At 47.7% G+C, this 16,096-nt stretch overlaps 1 long non-coding RNA gene across 1 annotated transcript in view; it reads left to right on the forward strand.

Annotated features, from left to right (window-relative positions):
• LOC308196403 overlaps window positions 1-16,096 on the forward strand; it is a 19,046-nt gene continuing 2,950 nt past the window's right edge. The window contains exon 1 of the long non-coding RNA XR_013952185.1: window positions 1-341. This is a non-coding gene — a long non-coding RNA (uncharacterized lncRNA). The remainder of the gene's footprint in view (window positions 342-16,096) is intronic.

A 16,096-nucleotide genomic window follows, 5' to 3' on the forward strand; every position in this document is an offset into this window, starting at 1 on the left:
GTGACTTCGGGGCTTCCAGGCTCCAAGGTGGTGGTTCTTCTGCTCTGGGAGAGAGCTCAGGGGTTCTTGCACCATGGTCCATGAAAACAATGCAGCCACAGTTTTTTTAGATGTGGGAATGGGCTATGACTTTTACCAGCTGTTCACAGTCCTTTGCTATTCACACCTCCTTCACTAATGTGTCTGAGTGACAACCTTTATCCAGCTCAGGAAGTGGATGGGTTAGCAATGGCTCCTCACACACATCAGCCTGCCCCCAGTGCAAGCCACTGGGAGGATTTCCCCTCCTTAGCAGACCTCCTGCTTCCAGATTCAACCCCCGTCTGTGAAGAGAAGCCCAGGTAAGTCTTTTCTTTACAGAAGCAAATCCCTTGCCCAAAATAGCACTGCCCAGCTGCCTGGCCCAGTCTGGCCGTCCCCTTGGCAGTACTACCAGGCCCCACTTGACCCAAAGACATCAGAGACTCCGGGTGGTGGGCAGGGCGGGGAGGGTGCACAGTTGTCTACACAGACAGGCATTTTGGTCGACTGCCTCGGTTTGAGATGACAATTTGGATTCTTTGGAGCAAATTTACGGGTTGCAAACCGGAGCGGCGTGAGCCAGGGAGACAGGCACCCCGTGTGAATACGAGCTACAAAAACACAGCCCTGACCCTCTCCGCAGGCAGGGTGACCAACGCCCTGGCAGCTCGGCGAGCGCGTTGACTCTGTTACCTAATCTCCAGCTGTGGGCCCTGCGCCGTGCCAAGTCTCCTTTGGCTCTGTCTAGTAATAATCGTTTCTGGAGGCCCGCCAGGGCCCGCTGCCAGTTCCAGTCACACTCTGCTAATGCGAGAGGCAGAGTTTATTAATTCATCGCCAAGGCCCATTGTCTGGGACGCTGCCTGGCTGTTTATTTACTCCAATATGGTCTGTATTTACTCAGACAGAGCAAGCGAGGGGACTTTGTTTAACTTTGCAAGACCTTCTGCTGGAGGAGACATGTGACCTTACGCAGAACTTCAGATAAATGCTCAGAGCTCGGGAAGGACTTTTTTTTTTTTTTAAGTGTGGCCTCAAATAACACCGGTAGCCAGTATTGACAAACTGTAGCAAAGTGTAATAAAGGAAAGGAAAACATAACAGAGTTCTCATCTGAAATACTTTTGTGAGTGTTCTGAAGATAAAAGAAAAAAAAAAAAAAAAAACAAGCTCGTACCCTAGGCCCGAGGACACGAGACACAGACTTGCGGCAAGGGGAAGGGCTTTGCCCAGAGGGAGGGACATGTCGAGACATGTCGGCCTGAGGCCTGCTCCCCTCCTCACCGGCCCCATGGCGCCCGTGGGCGGCCGAGGGGCTGCTGCAGCAGGCATGGGGCCTGGCGGGGTGCCCTCAGGGCCTGGCGGGGTGCCCTTGGGTGGGAGACCGGCTGTACAGCCCAGCGGGCCTGGGCCATTGGGAGATTGTTTTCGTTCCCAGCTGGGGATTGCCCTCAGTGGGAATTTCTGCTGGAGTAAAGGTGTCTTCTGCTACCGCGCTTGCAGCTGAAGATTAAATGTTATGTTTTCTTCAGGAGTAAAACCTATTTAAGGAATTCCTGCCTTCTTGCCCTTGCTCTCACCTTTGCACTGCTCTCGGTTGCACCTTCGTTTGTTGTGAAATTGTGCAGTAGACGGAAGCTTTGTGAGGATCTCACTTTAAGAAAGAAAATAAAACAAACAAGCTTTTACTCCTAAGCATGTGGTATTTGCTGTCCTGACTAAAGCTCCCTCGTGCACATGTACACTGCATAAGCTCAGCCCACATAAAGGCTACTGTACTGTTTTAATTCTACTGTTTTATTTAATGTGGTAGAAATGGTGCATGCTTGTACATGTGTATGTGCATACATGTATATACAAGCATACACTGCATGTGTGTATTTGTGGACAATCCCTTTGGGAGTGGGGGTAGGGAAAATACAGCAATCTGTACAGTGCATGCTCTTGTCTGGCTTGTTTTAACTCAGATCCTCTGTGCTATTGTAACACGGTTTTGTATTTAATTTCCTGTGTTTGTAACTCAAGCCAACTTCCAGTGTTGCTTGTGTGAGTGTTTGTTTGGGTTTCTCTGAGGGCCTTTCTTTTGTTGGAAAGTGTGAGGATTTTAACATAGCTGTTAACACCGCACTAAAACGCCTGATCTTGTTTTCATTGGGGCAACTGCTCCAACACCCTTCTGTTGGCAGCGGAGCGGCACTGGTTCTTTCCTCCGGCCTCGGCACGCTCCTGCCGGGGCCGCCACAGGGCCCTAGGGAGGCTTGGTGCCCGTGCGGCACCAGCACCTGAACCGCACGTCTTCAGGGCAGCAGCGAGCAGGGCTGAGCAGGTGCATTTCGCTCCTGCAGCTCCAGAGGTGTTCTGGCCTCACCCTGGCACCACTTGCTTGTTTACCGGGGAAGCTTCGCAACGGAGCGTGAGGAGAGGGCTGTAACTGTGAGGTTGCCGTGTGAGGGACAGCGCCAACATGGCGGAGGGGCAAGGCACCGCGAGGCTGCCATGGGGTGGTGGTGTGTCCCAGGCCAGAGCGGCTCATGCTGCCTCCTGCCGGAGTGGCTTTTCCAGGTGGTGGAAAGGGGGAAGGTGCAGCAAAAGCTCAGTAACCTCAGGTCTGTGACCTGCTCTGTGTCAAGCTTATCGTCCCTCAAGCTGCGCCTTCCCAAAACACGCAGATGTGTGGGGATCAGACCCTTGGAGGTGGACACCTGGGCTGGGCAGAGCCCAGCACTTCTCTGTCACACCTCACCATCACCCGTGCTCCTCCTGAGGAGCACCTGCTGGGTCAGTCAGAAGTGTGGCCCAGTGCTGTCAGCAAAGGTCCCCGTGTATGTTTTCTTTACTGGCCCACTGCAGTCCAGATGAATGAATTTTCCATGCTTTTGGGTCCTGGGGGTGGTATTCCCCAGTGGTTTATTTTGAGTAGCATGCAAATCCTAGAGGATGTATAATCTCATGTTGACCATTGGGCCTCATTTGTGTATTTTATTAGTTAATTTTTAAACACTGACCTACAGCTCTGGATCCATTTTAAAATAATCCAAATTATAAATAAACAGACTGCCTAGCATGGTCTTGGAACAATAAATCAAGAGAAAAACAATTAAACACAACAGAAAAAAAATTGGTCTTGAGAGAAAACAGACACTGAAAGAAGAAAAGGCACACCAACATATATTCTAGAGGGAGAGGCAGAAATAGTATGAGACTGAAAGAAAAAGCAAGCTGAAGAAACTTCGCATGATTTAAAAAAAAAAAAGTTAAAAAAAAAGAACAAATAGAAAGAAGGATTGCATTCAGGCAATAAATAACACAGCATTAGCACGTATGCCTCTGTTAGACTTAATTACAACCAATTCATCTTAATGAAAAATCAATACCGTGAGCAGCTCTTAATATTCACCTTCACTGCTTGTGCCTGCTGACAAAGCCCATGCTGTTTGCTGCAGATAGTGGAGAAAAATGTGAAGGTGGCATTTCACATGGCCAGCTGATCTTTGTGACTGCTGAGTTTGGTGACACAGACAGGGGTATTTTGTTTTCCCTTCAGGAAACGTGTTTATCAGTGCAGTGGGCAACAGCAATTTGTTGCCATTGTGGCTCATTCCGTCATGGACCTGAAAAGTTATACCTACACACAGTCTATTTACTTCAGTGTCATCTCCTGGCAGTAGCCAATACTTCTTTTTCCAGAAAATGCAAGAAGTCTTCTGCAATAATCTGTGCTGAGGAATACTAGTTCTCAATTGCCAATAGCAAGAGTTTGATTTATGCTTTTCATATCACCTCTCTTTAATCTAATGTTAAAAGTCAATGTTCTTGCACAAAACCGCTGAGTTTCATTTACTCAGTCTTGGACTCAGCGATGTGGTAGTGATTCCACAGACTAATTACATACCGCATTTAACAAACAAAGGCAGTGCTTGGCTAGACCAGCAGTGGACTGGTGAAATTGGACTGCTACCAACAGCAATGAAGGGGGAAAAGTCACCACCATCCCCTCCCGAGATATGTGCGCTCACCACTGGTCTGAAAACACGATGACAAACTCTAGATCTTTTTCTAGACCAGTTGGGTCAACAAGCAGAGGACATCCCTCCTTTGCCCTCTGCTTTCCCCAGCAGCACTGGCATTTTCAAAGCACCCATCAAGCTCCTTGTAAAAGAGCATGGAGGACTCACTCCTCTTGAACAAGACCCGCCTGGTGTTTGCTGCCACTGCAGTTCTGCAGTAGAATTTGTACTGCTGAGACCAGAAGGGGGCCTGGTAGTTGTATTAGTTCTTAATCCACTAGACTCATGTATTCCTTGATATAAGTGGAATACAGCACTGTGTCTTCCCTCAGTTTTCCATCCCTTCCCCTCTCACAGGAAGAAAGTCTGACACATCCAGCTGCACTAAGCTCCAAGGACAAGCCCAACTCTTCAGATATCCACAGCAGCTTCAGCTCACCCTGTCCCAAAAGCTCCACACTTGCATCAGCGAACGATTTATATCTTCATGGGGCCCACACTGGGTACAGCACATAACACACAGTCTTTGGCAAGGCCCTTGAAACAAGTAATCCTCAATAGCACAGTGAGCAGACTTAGGCAAAAGCGATGATTATCACCCACATTTGCCAAACCCATCTCCTGAGTGCTCCAGAATAAGCCTTGAGCTGGTCTCAGGAAGTAGGCGGGGGCTCAGGACCCTTTTCCAGCAGTTCATAGCTTGTCCTATGAATCAGTGAGCCTTTCAGTGATGCTGGTCCCACAGCTAAATGTGCTTAGAAACATGTTCTTCTTTTCCTGACTCATTTTCCTAACCTTCCTGCGTGAGTCTGTGGGTTTACCTGGCCCACGCTCATCCCTGTACCTTCCAGCAGCTGCGCCTCAGTGCCTTCACTCTGCAGTCAAGAGTTTCCACTCAGCTTTCTGAGAAGGAGGAGCCTGTTTCTCTGAGCTCTGGCTAAGCAAACCTTTTTCCCAGAATGTCCACCTGTAAGAACAGCTATTTCAGGTGAACACTATGCTATTGTGTGTCAGACCACACCTGACAGGGACGTGAAGCAGTCAAGGACAGTAAACAGAGTTGTTTCCCCATATCCTGGGCACTTCATGAGACAACTCTTCCCGCACCCGCCTGCAAGCAGGGGAATTCCCAGTGGGACAAAGATGGATATCTCCAAGTCCCAGTACCTTAACACACAATGGAAGTGGTGCTGCAGGCTGGGGAAGCGGCACCTCAGTAATGGATATGGGATCAGTAGGAACTAGTCTGCTTGCTCTGGATTATAGGAACTGAACTGAAGCACCAAAGCCTCAATTTCGGTATTCCAACTGAACACCCTAAATTATATGTGTTGAATAATGAGTTAAATACCATTTGCAAACCACTTTGGGATCCCTCCTGCAGTGCAGTGAGCTGTATGGTGCAGCTGGCTTTCCCAAATGTTTAACCAACAGGACTGATAGGAGCAAATACTCAAGGATTTACTTATGTGAAGTCTGCAATTGTGAGGCTACCAAAGCACTTGGCAAGCTGAAGGGCAAAATAAAGGATAAATCAGTGTGTACGATGCATTCGTGGTTGTTTCCTTCTGAGAAGCAATGGCCTGCCTGTCTTGGCACAGTGCAGCATCTTGGAGCATAGTATCCCAAAGCATGCAGCTATTTCCATCAAAGAATGCTCTCCAGTGTTAATATCTGTGACAGACTATAGAACATGTTTGTCCCTGAGCCCCACCATACAATGCATTTAGCACATTAAATAATTACAAAGAGAGGCTTGAAAGCAGAAGTAAATGTTCGTAGACACCCAAGGCATGCCTACACTGCAACCCAAAGGCATGACCAGAGGTTTTGTAGCTGTGCGAGAGCTAGCTTTAATTACCTGGCTCAGGTACTGATAATGCAGTACAGATTAGCTGCTCAAATATTTACAGGTTTCTCAGGCCAGTTTTCCATCCTATGCTGAGTCCCACATCGCTACCGGTTAGACTGCTAGTTCTGGCAGTTCTGCCTAAACAAGCTGTACTCCACCACTTTCCTGAAGCAGAAACGTGTACTCAGGCTTTCGCTTCTAGGTCAATGATTAGAATTTAGTATAACGTGGCATCAAGTACAAAATATCTGAAAGTCCCAACCTACATGCCACCAAGCTCTTCCCATTATCGGTTCTCTCCTGAGTACTCTCCAAAAGAACGTGGGGTGAAGTTTCTCGAAAGGCAACCACAGACTTGGCCTCGTGGATAATGTGATGTCTCTGCCCCTGGCGTGACGCATCGGGTGCCTTCCACGAGTGCTGCAGTTATGGTCAGCATGTTGTTTGCAGATATATGTGCAGGCCAGATGGTGCTGGATCCACAGCCCCTTAGCCTGCGTAATATAACCAAAGTGTCTCTCACATTGGGCTGTAGTCAGACAAGAGCCTCCCTAAGCCACATCAGAGTGAAGCAACATCTTCAGCCCGGAGATAACTGCTTGGGAAGCCATTTCAAAACCAGTGTCCACGCAGTTGGATGCTGAAGATGCTTCCTGTCCTGACACCTGACAAGGACAAGGGTGTTGTGGGTGGCAAAAGCATTGGGTGCAGCTCTGCAGTGGTACAGCTGGTGACGAAAAAGTGCTTCTTGAGCATTCAAAGACCAAACCAGAATAACAAATAACTGCTATAACGGGCTGAACTGGGGACTCCAAGTACCTGTCGCACAATAGTGCTTGGAAATGAATGGCCTCTGGAAGCACTGAGTAAACAGGTCAGAAGGTTCAGTGACTTCACGCATTGGAGAGAATAAAAAATTCACATTAAAGAATGAGGAGAAGCCAGATAGCTCTCCTTGCTGACAACTAAACAAAGGCCAAAATGGCAGCACCAGCTTCATGCTATTGGGGATTCAACACCGGGCCTTTCAGCGCGGCCCCTGAGCACCTGCTATTGCTTTGTTATCTCTTAGGGGAAAGGACTGGTGCTTATTTTCTGTATTTCCAGCTACCTCTGCCGAGGTTCCAACTGCCTCACTTTTCTTGCACAAGCAGCGAGAAGCAGTTATTTGCTAGGTCAGCTTTAGATCCCTGGCTTCTCTATGAATCTCTCACTGGGCTACTTCTATTCTCAAAGAGCCTTCTAAATAACATATACAGTTTCAAGCCAAAAGGGAATTATGCTGTCCAGGCAGCTGTGGTTTATTTGTGTCAAGGTGGGGGCACTAATGTGTATTTGGCCATTCGGAATCACAATTCTTTCAACGTCTTCTAAATCTCAGCTTCATCATTCCTACAGAAACAGTGTCTGGTAACTATTCCAGCAGCTTAACTATTAAAATGCTGGAATCGGTTTCCTCTTTCCCTGCCTTTGTGTACATGTTTTTTTTTTCCCAACAGGTTAAAACAAAGCTTGCATGTAATTCCCCCTCCTAGGATCAATGTGGTAAAACTTACCATTTTCATGCAGCGAGGGACTTTGATGTTAAAAAGTTGTGTGTAAGATTATTTCTTTGAAAAGCTGAAGTTTCTATGCTGCTATCACTTCTCCAACTAATATTTCCTTCTGTTCTCTAAATTTTCTTTCCTTAAAGCCTTCATTTTGTGGCCCTGCCAAGCTGTCTATATTTTCTTAAATTCTCATTTCCTCTGGCACTCATTTCTTGCTTATAGTTACAGTAACTTAAAAAAAAAAAAAAAAAAGAAAAAAAAAAGAAAAAAAGATTTTGCACTGAGCCCAATTTCCAGTCTGTAATCTTCTTTTTTAATATTGCTTTACCACCCTCTTTATTCTCATGTTTCTGCCTGCTGCAAATTTACCTGATAGGTTTGGAAACTATTAATTCTCTTCATTTTCAGAGCCGTTCAAAAAGAACTAAAGAAGAAACATCCTGGTCTGAGTCCCTTTATTAATTTCTGTTTGCGGTGCCAAGTCTGTTTGTGCTTTGCTCTTGCTGGCTACTCGGGGTACCCCATCTCTCCTCTCTTATGCCTCGCTGTGTTTTCCACAGTACCAGCATTTCTGTGCTACTCTGTGTCTTACTTCCTCGCTGCCTCCCCCGGTATAAGCAGGGTGTGTGTGTGTCTCGTCAAAGCTTAAGGCCAGCTCCTGCAATGGATGGGAGCTTTTTGGGAGAGCTGATCACCTCTTAGCACAGTGCTGAATTAGGTGTTCAGTGCGCCAGGATGGATGGAAAGATCCTTTGCGGCTCAAGATTTTTCTGGGCTACATGAGCATTCCCTGCTCATGCAGGAAGTGGCAGAAAAACAGTGTTAGAAAAAAGCCGTGAAAGTAGCACTCTTTTCTTATGGGGCATTAACAATATAAATTAGGTCCAAAGATTTCATTTGTAATAGTATCAATTTCCTCCATTAGTCCTAGAAACCTAAAACACTTTTCGAAGTATTCTGTATCTTCACAATACAGTGAAGAAATGAGTATACTTTGGTCATTATTTACAGAGATAAGTGAGTCATCAGATGTTATTGCTCGGACTTTCAAAACAACGAGTTCATACTTTGTGCATTGAGTTCTCCGTGCGCTTACCATAATTGCAGACTTAATCACAGCAAGGATAGACGTAAGCAGGAGGCAGAGTCCAGGACACTCCCATTTCTCCGAAAACAGGGAGCCCGTGGTGGTGGGGGGCTGGGGAGGACCTGGGCATCCAGCTCCCTCGGGACTCACAAAAGACCTGCGCTGCCTTCATTAATGTAATTCTGTGGTCAGCACTTGTAGAAGAGTATTTTTGCTTTTTCAGTTTGCAGAAAAAAAATAGCAGCAAGAGGGTCTTATTTTCCCATGAAGAGTAAGAGGAGGAACATAAGGAGGCTTATGGTTTGGCTGCACCACACCAAAATTACCTGTGACAGACTTGAGAGTGGAGAAGGACACCCCTGAGGGGGAGCAGAGACAAGCAATGGGAGGAGAAATAGGAGATCCTCATCTACTCTTTGCCCAGAATTGTATCTCTCCCCCTTCTTTACCATTAGAAATATCTGGCATCTGCAGTACACTTCAGCCAGACAAGGGAGCTTACCCTTCACGATGCCTGAGAGGTCCCACCATGAGCAGTAACAAACCTCTGAAGCAACTCCAGGGAAACTCAGATGTGGGCCATGGAAAGGCTGAAGAACTGGAACTGGGTGAGCAAGCAACAGAGACGTACTCTGGAGTGGGAGTAGAGGGGGAGGAGAGGCAGAGGAGAGAAAATCCTAATTGCAGAGCTGAAAGGCTGGCTTCCTAGGGCTGTCCTGATTGCCCGGGGAAAATAAGAAGCAGGAAATGACCAAGGTTTAACCTTGGGGACCTCAGTGCAAGCGAGAGCAGGTGGCAAGAAGCTGCAGGGTGCCACCACCAGCATGAGACTTTGCTGCCCCTTTGAAACCAACGCGTGCGAGGAACATCCCTCTGCTCCTGATAGCTTTTAAATTTACATACAGCAACTGAAACTTCAGAGCTGCTTGCCTTCAGCTGTTGCGTTTTCACTTCTAGCGGGAGAAGTGGTACTCATAAAGCATACTGCAGCTTTGTTTACTTCTGACAGTAAGAACAGCTTCTGTTTGGAAAGTCCACCCCAACCAGCCATCCCGTGTATTTTCAGTAAGCTTTTCTGATCAAGAAGTATTAGCAAACAGGTCCAAAAGCCAGAGGTAAATCAAGCTGCTCTACATAAAAGAAAAGGACATTCATTTTTGTCTCCATTTTAATATCTTTTGCTCTGGCGATGAAGGAGCTGATTCTGTTTTCAATTTTACATGTACTTATCATCTTGCTGACTTGAACTGTTGCAGAGAGAAAGAGAGTCTAAGCTCCAAGCAGGGAATTACTTAGCAATAGCATCTCCTTTTGGAGACAAATCAGGAAATCTCTTTAGGGTTGGGTTAGGAAAAGGTGGTCAAGCATAAAGAGAAGGCAAACGTATCCAGCAAAGACCCCCAAGGTGAATCCTCCTTGGCTACCAGCCTAAATCACAGTGCTGTGCTCTGACGAAGATCTATTACTTTATAAGCATAGTACATTAAAGTTTTCTGAGTCGAACACCCTCAAGCCATCTTCCTGCAGCTTCATGATTTTTCTGTGTATATTCTGCGTACTGCAAAGGAAGACAAAAAGCACAGTGTGTAAGAGACTTGTAGGGGCACCCACAAGCTGGTCACAGGAGATACACCACTGGGAGCTGAGGTGCACTCTCCTGGGCAGAAATGTTTGGGTGGCTCTTCCAGAAAGGGCCACGGGGACTGTGCAGAGCTGTTCCCGAGAGACCAGATTTCTGGGATATTCACAGATCTTGATGGGGAGTGAAAGCTTTTGATAACTCTATAGGAACTTGGCCTCTGCGCATTTTTTTTTCTCTCTCTCTGGATAAAGTCTTGGCAGCAACTCGGAGTCTATTTTAAACAAAGCCAGTGATTTCTGGAGAGATGGAAAACACATGAAGGGCACAATGGAAAACAAGCAGAAAACCTGACTGCAGGACAGAGGGAAATGAGAGTGATGAAGAACACTGCTTCCTCCTCCGGCAGCGGGGCAGGACAAAGTCCCCTGCACTGTACACCGCCCCTCAGGGGCTTCTCACCGTGCTGCCGTCATGGGTCCTGCTCAAAACTCAAAGCTTTCCCCTCGGAGCTGCCCTCCCCATGCTGGGGATCCATGCTGCACATCCCTCCTCCTGCGCGCCCAGTTGCTGCTGGCTGCAAGAGGTGGCAGTCCTGACAGAAGAAGAGAGCACGAGTCACATACAGCTATGCAAAGGTCAGGTCCATTACAAAAGCTCTGGTACCCCAAACAAAAATATGTTATCTACAGAGAATGTAATTATGGTCAAAGCCATACATCCGACCTAGCGCCAGGAAAGTGCTGTTTATAACTGTCAGCGTGTAGAGAGATGAACCTGTAATTTATGTATGTGAAACGTTATAATTTCTGATCCAGAAGCCTCCTTTCCCGTTGAAAAGCTTCGTCACTTGGATCATGTGGGATATCCACACAAATCCTTTTACTGAGGTCAGTTTAAAAACATTACGTACGTGAGCAGCACAGCCAGCGGGACATGCTCAGTGGCCTGTCCTGAGCAGCATCCCTCCTGTCCCTGACACAAGGTGCTCCCAGATCGCTCCCTGCAGAGCCTAGTGGGCCACCAGGCTGGCCCCAGGACCAGGTGCTGCGTCCTCCGAGCCTCCCTTGCCCTCACCTGGGGGCACCAGGACTGTGCGCCGGGGACCTCCAGCAGGCAAATAGCGTGGATAAGCAACTCACAGAGCCTCACGTCTGTCTGTAGGTCCCATCTACACGATCCATATGGTCAACTGCCTCCGTTGCTTCCCTTACATGCAAAACATTGCTATTACATGCCAGGTAATTTCTGCCTGCACTGTAACCTCTCTGGGACAGGGAGGCTATCTTTGCTTTGTTTTGGAAGGCACCCAACTTACTTTCAAGCATTCAACAAGCAGTCAAGAAATGATTCAGATGGAGGAGCAGAAACATAACTTGCCCAGGCTTGACAGCGTTTCTTTATCAGTTCCCTGTTCAAATCAGCTTGGGCTGGCAATGACTGAAAGTAGTGACTGTCTGGATAGTGTTTGGTAGCCCGCAAAAACCGTTGCTGTTTTGTTATTTTGGTGCAATCCTTTCAGGAGGTGTCCACAATACAAAAAATTCTATCACGTCTGCTACTGGTTGGTGTCCACAGACACCATTCCAAAAGGCAGATCAAGGACTGAATAAGCACGAAAACTTTGGAGAGAGGAGCAGATGAAGGATAAGATATATTAGGTTTGGCAACACTATAACCTACCACAAATTTAAAATTATGAGTCAGACTCAAAAACAAAACAAACAAAACAAAAACAAAAACCACTAAAAAACAAGACTAGAAAATGCTTTTAAGAATCTTTTTCTTTTTTGTACTGCCTTCCCATTTCCAGTTCTACCTGCCCACTCCTAGGGTCCCTGTCAGTTTACTAACAGTGCCAACTCGCCAGAATTTCTTGCAAGTGAGACAGCTTTGTTGAAAGTCAAACATCAGAAACCTTCCTGCTATTCTTGGCTCTGGGAGCAGATTGTGGTCTAGTGGTTACAAGCATCATGGCCAGCTGAAACACACCCATGTTTGGGTCATCTGCAAGACACGAACCATGGATGTCTGGTTGCAAGAGCACAAATTTCCAATCCTAGGGCTAACAAATCAGTTGCTAGCATAGAAGTAGGAACAAGGTCAAATTGCTTCACAAGCTTTTCTTGCAGAAGGGTGACAACACGGATCGTAGAAGGCCCTAATTTGGGATTTCCTTTTAAAAGGCTATGTAGCGAATAGCTGAGATGCAGTTTTGTGACATAGATCTGGATCCTGTTCCAAGTCTTGCTCAAAGTGTTCTGGAGTCTCTTAGCGGTCAAGTGGACTGTTAGCCCCCCAAAACCTTAATACATGGCTCAGCAAGCTGAAAGGTGTCTCAGGCAGCACAGGTGCTGTGAATGAAACTATGGCTGACAAGGCTCTGCGTGGGCCTACCTCTTTCAATAGTTCGTTCCCCTGGACTGTGGGAAGATAAAGCTTTTATATTGTCATCAAGAAAATTCCTGCAGCAAAGGAAAAAAACACATTCTTTATGACAACTGACAACACTGGGGTAGCACAAGGATGTTTGTGCTTGGACTGTCTGCGGTGTGTTTACCTGAAGATAAACAGAAGTCTCCATACTTTCCACTGAGATTGCCACCCATCATTAAGTTGAAAAAAATTACGATACCAAAAGGTAGGGCACCTTTCCTAATGTGTTTTAAGGGCACAGGTTCTTAAATGAGGATTTGATGACCCGTTTTTAAACCCACTTAGGACATGTTTTTTCTCCATATAGAGCACACATTCCTCTACCTCCTCTGGTAAGCATACAGAAAAGTGTTGAACCTTTCAGTACAGCCAATTAATCACTAGCTGGCAAGATGAAGAAGTGCTCTGGAAAAGTACCAACTCAAAAAAAAAAAGAGACATTAGAAACCATATCTTATCACAGACAAAGAAGTGCAATGTACAGAAGTAATGTCCCATTATAGAACACTGTCTGTTCTGAGATTAACAAAATGCACTGCCCTGTTTTACACAGTGATGAAACAGCAGAGGCACCAAGACAAAGAGAAGTTAATATCCTAACTGTGAACCTTCCAACACTCAAAGTTCAGGTGCCCAGCCAGTCCTTCAGCTCCACTGCCCTGGACTGGGCACCTGAGCTGCCCCTCAGGCAACGTAAGGAGCAGAGGATGCCTAAGAGCAGAGGCCACCCCAGCCGGTGTCCTCAGTGGGGAGCCACCTGGGAGTGCCCTGAGGCACAAAGAAAACATGGATGGTGTCCAATAAAACACTTCTCTCTAGACTTTGAATACCTCAGGAGGGAGCCTCCCTTGATCAGTGTTCAAAGACTTGAAGCCTCAAATTCATCTGACAGTAAACAGTAACTGGAACATGGATTTCTACACTCATGTCATGCTTTCCTAGCCTTAAGGTTGTCATATTCACTCTCTTTCCCTGGTCACTGGCCCCAGAAATATCCAAGTGTTACAGCTTCAGCAGAAGTTCAGAGCAACCCAGCCTGACCAGTTGCATGTGTAGGGCACTCTTCTGGGAGCAGAGAGCACCGGGCTCAGATCCTGTCTGGCAACAGATCACAGCTCCAAATGAGTTACTGGCTGACAGAAGAGAAAAAATCATTGTCCCCTGCATCTTTTGTGAAGATGGTGTACTCTAAAACAGTCAACACTGGGAGGTATCTCAACTGAGAGAGGCAGAGCAGCACAGGCTTGCTAGACCATACAAGACTTCGGCATGAGATTGGTCCTGAGAGGCTCAGTGCTTCCAGCAGAATTTTAGGCATTTGGGGAACTTGAATATAAAATCCAGGGTTAGGCAGCAGCTGAATGAGACCATGGATGTGGACTTCAGTACCAAAAGGGAAAGCTAGGCACCTATGCCGCTTGCTGGACCTAATTCTGTCTTCTGTTACAAGAGAGCTTAATAACCAGGAATAATAATTCCTTTTCCCACCTTCCGTTCGTTTGTCATAACCACCCCAACAAAGTGCCAAATAGGTTGGCTGGCTCCAGGCACCATTAACTAAAGACCACAACCTGGTGGGATACTAGCAATTGTAAGCCACATCTAAGCAAGGGGGGTGGGAGGGCTACTCACCCAGACCAGCTTCTTTGGTGGCTGGTGCAAAGCTAGGAGCTCTGTTTCGGTTCCTCTTTCAAAAAGCAAGTGGGAGTGAGGATGGAGTTACTGTGGGTGATGCTACCTGAAGGACCTGTGCCTAGTTCATGTGGAAGCACAAGGACCGCAGAATGTCACGTCAGAATAACAGCTAACAGCATTAAACTTTTTTCCCTCTGATACATCCCCGATTGATTTAACATTTGCTCATGTTTGGGCACAACTCAAGGAACCGTTTGATTTCCCCAGTTATCTGCTCCCAGAAACCATGCCTCATGATCATACAGGGAAGAAAACGAAGGGAAATGTTTTACTCCATCCGACTTTGCAGCAAGGAATGTCGCGTTGCTGTTACTGGCATAACCCCGTGCAGGGATGTCGCTGTGCAGGAGCACAGCCGCGGCTGCTGGGCCCGTGGTGCTCGGTGGTGGAGCCAGGTTGCTGAACTGCTCCCAGGGCCCACGTGCCAGGCCTTGCTGCTGGAGCATCATCCCTCAGCCTGCCCTGGTCCGTGCAGAGCTCAGCCCTTGCTGCCTGCCCCTTTGGACACCGTTGGTGGCCCTTGTTGGGGTGCCTGGGGCTAAAGACGTGGAGAAGTTCTCCTGAGGTCTCTAACATGCACAATGGGCCCTGGACTAAGGCAAAGGAAACACAGCCTATGCAGAAGCAGGGAGCACCCTCAGGACAGCCCTTCTCCTGCTGGTTTCAGAGCTCCTGGGGCTTCATCCACTGCCTGGCACAGCTCCAGGGCCACTCACCTCCTTTCAGCCCAGCTCTGTAGCCAGCAGCTACAGAGGCAGCCTCAGCAGCACTGAGGCTCTCCTTGGGGCAAAATGGCCTGTGGTGTCCCCTCAGGGACCACTGTCCTCGCGGGGTCACTGCTGGCCCTGCTGGGGGACCCAGCAGGTGGGGTGCTGTGCAACCCCAATATTCTGCATTTGTCAGAAAAGCTGCCTGCGAGCGCGCTGAAGACAACAGGAGGCTTTGTCGAGGAGTTCAGTGAGCCCTGAGGAGCACCAGCTATGGAAATGACTTCGGTAAGGTTTCCTTGCAAGGTGACACAAGGACATAAAACTAGGGTATTGGAGTATAATTAAGAGAAAGGTGTTAGGGTGGATATTGGTGAGATACCTTCTGTCAGAGAGATTTATTAGGAGGTACAACAGTATCCTGAGGGAAATAGTAGAAAGGCACTCACTTGGGATATTTAAAATTAGATTAATGGAAGTGCTCGCAAACCTGCCATAGGGAAGATGCTCGCGGTGACAGGCAGGGTGAGCTCTGTGCCCCACTCCTGCTGGAGGGGGCTGTGGGAGTGCCAGGGGAACCCAGCGAGGCTGCTCTTGGCTGAGGAGCTCCAGGAGGTGCAGGACGAACTATTGGGAAGGCGCTGAAATCATTTCTATAAAAGCAGCGTCACCGCACCTCCTGCTTTTAGCCCCTACAAAACGATGAAAGGAAAGTGGGAGCAGAGCAGGAGGGCGGGGAGGGGCAGAGCGGCCTGGCCCTCCCTCGGGGCGGCCGTGCCTCCAGCAGCACCCGCAGAGACCTGCAAAGGGGTGGAAAGACGGGAAGGTCTCACAGGTGCGGGTGGTCCTGCTGCTGGGCACCTGCACGTGGTGCCGGCTGCAGGAGGACGGCCTGGCGGTGCTTCAGGCCTGCCCGTCGGCCTGTCCCGAACTTCTGAGCCCCGCTCACCCTGCCTGCACCCTGCCTGCCTCAGGTCGGGCTCACATGGTCCCACACCACCATGGGCTGTTCCAATGAATCGCCTACACTAATTAAAAAAGGTGAAGTGAAATGATGGAAACGAGTTATTTCTTTACAGATTCCATTAACCATTTCCGGCTATTTATTTCTGTCGATTTTTTTTTTTTGCAAAAACTCATGCTGTTATAAAAAGCCAAGACT

The sequence above is a fragment of the Anser brachyrhynchus genome, assembly GCF_964034855.1.
Source record: "Anser brachyrhynchus genome assembly, chromosome: 5".
In the NCBI taxonomy this organism is placed as follows: domain Eukaryota; kingdom Metazoa; phylum Chordata; class Aves; order Anseriformes; family Anatidae; genus Anser; species Anser brachyrhynchus.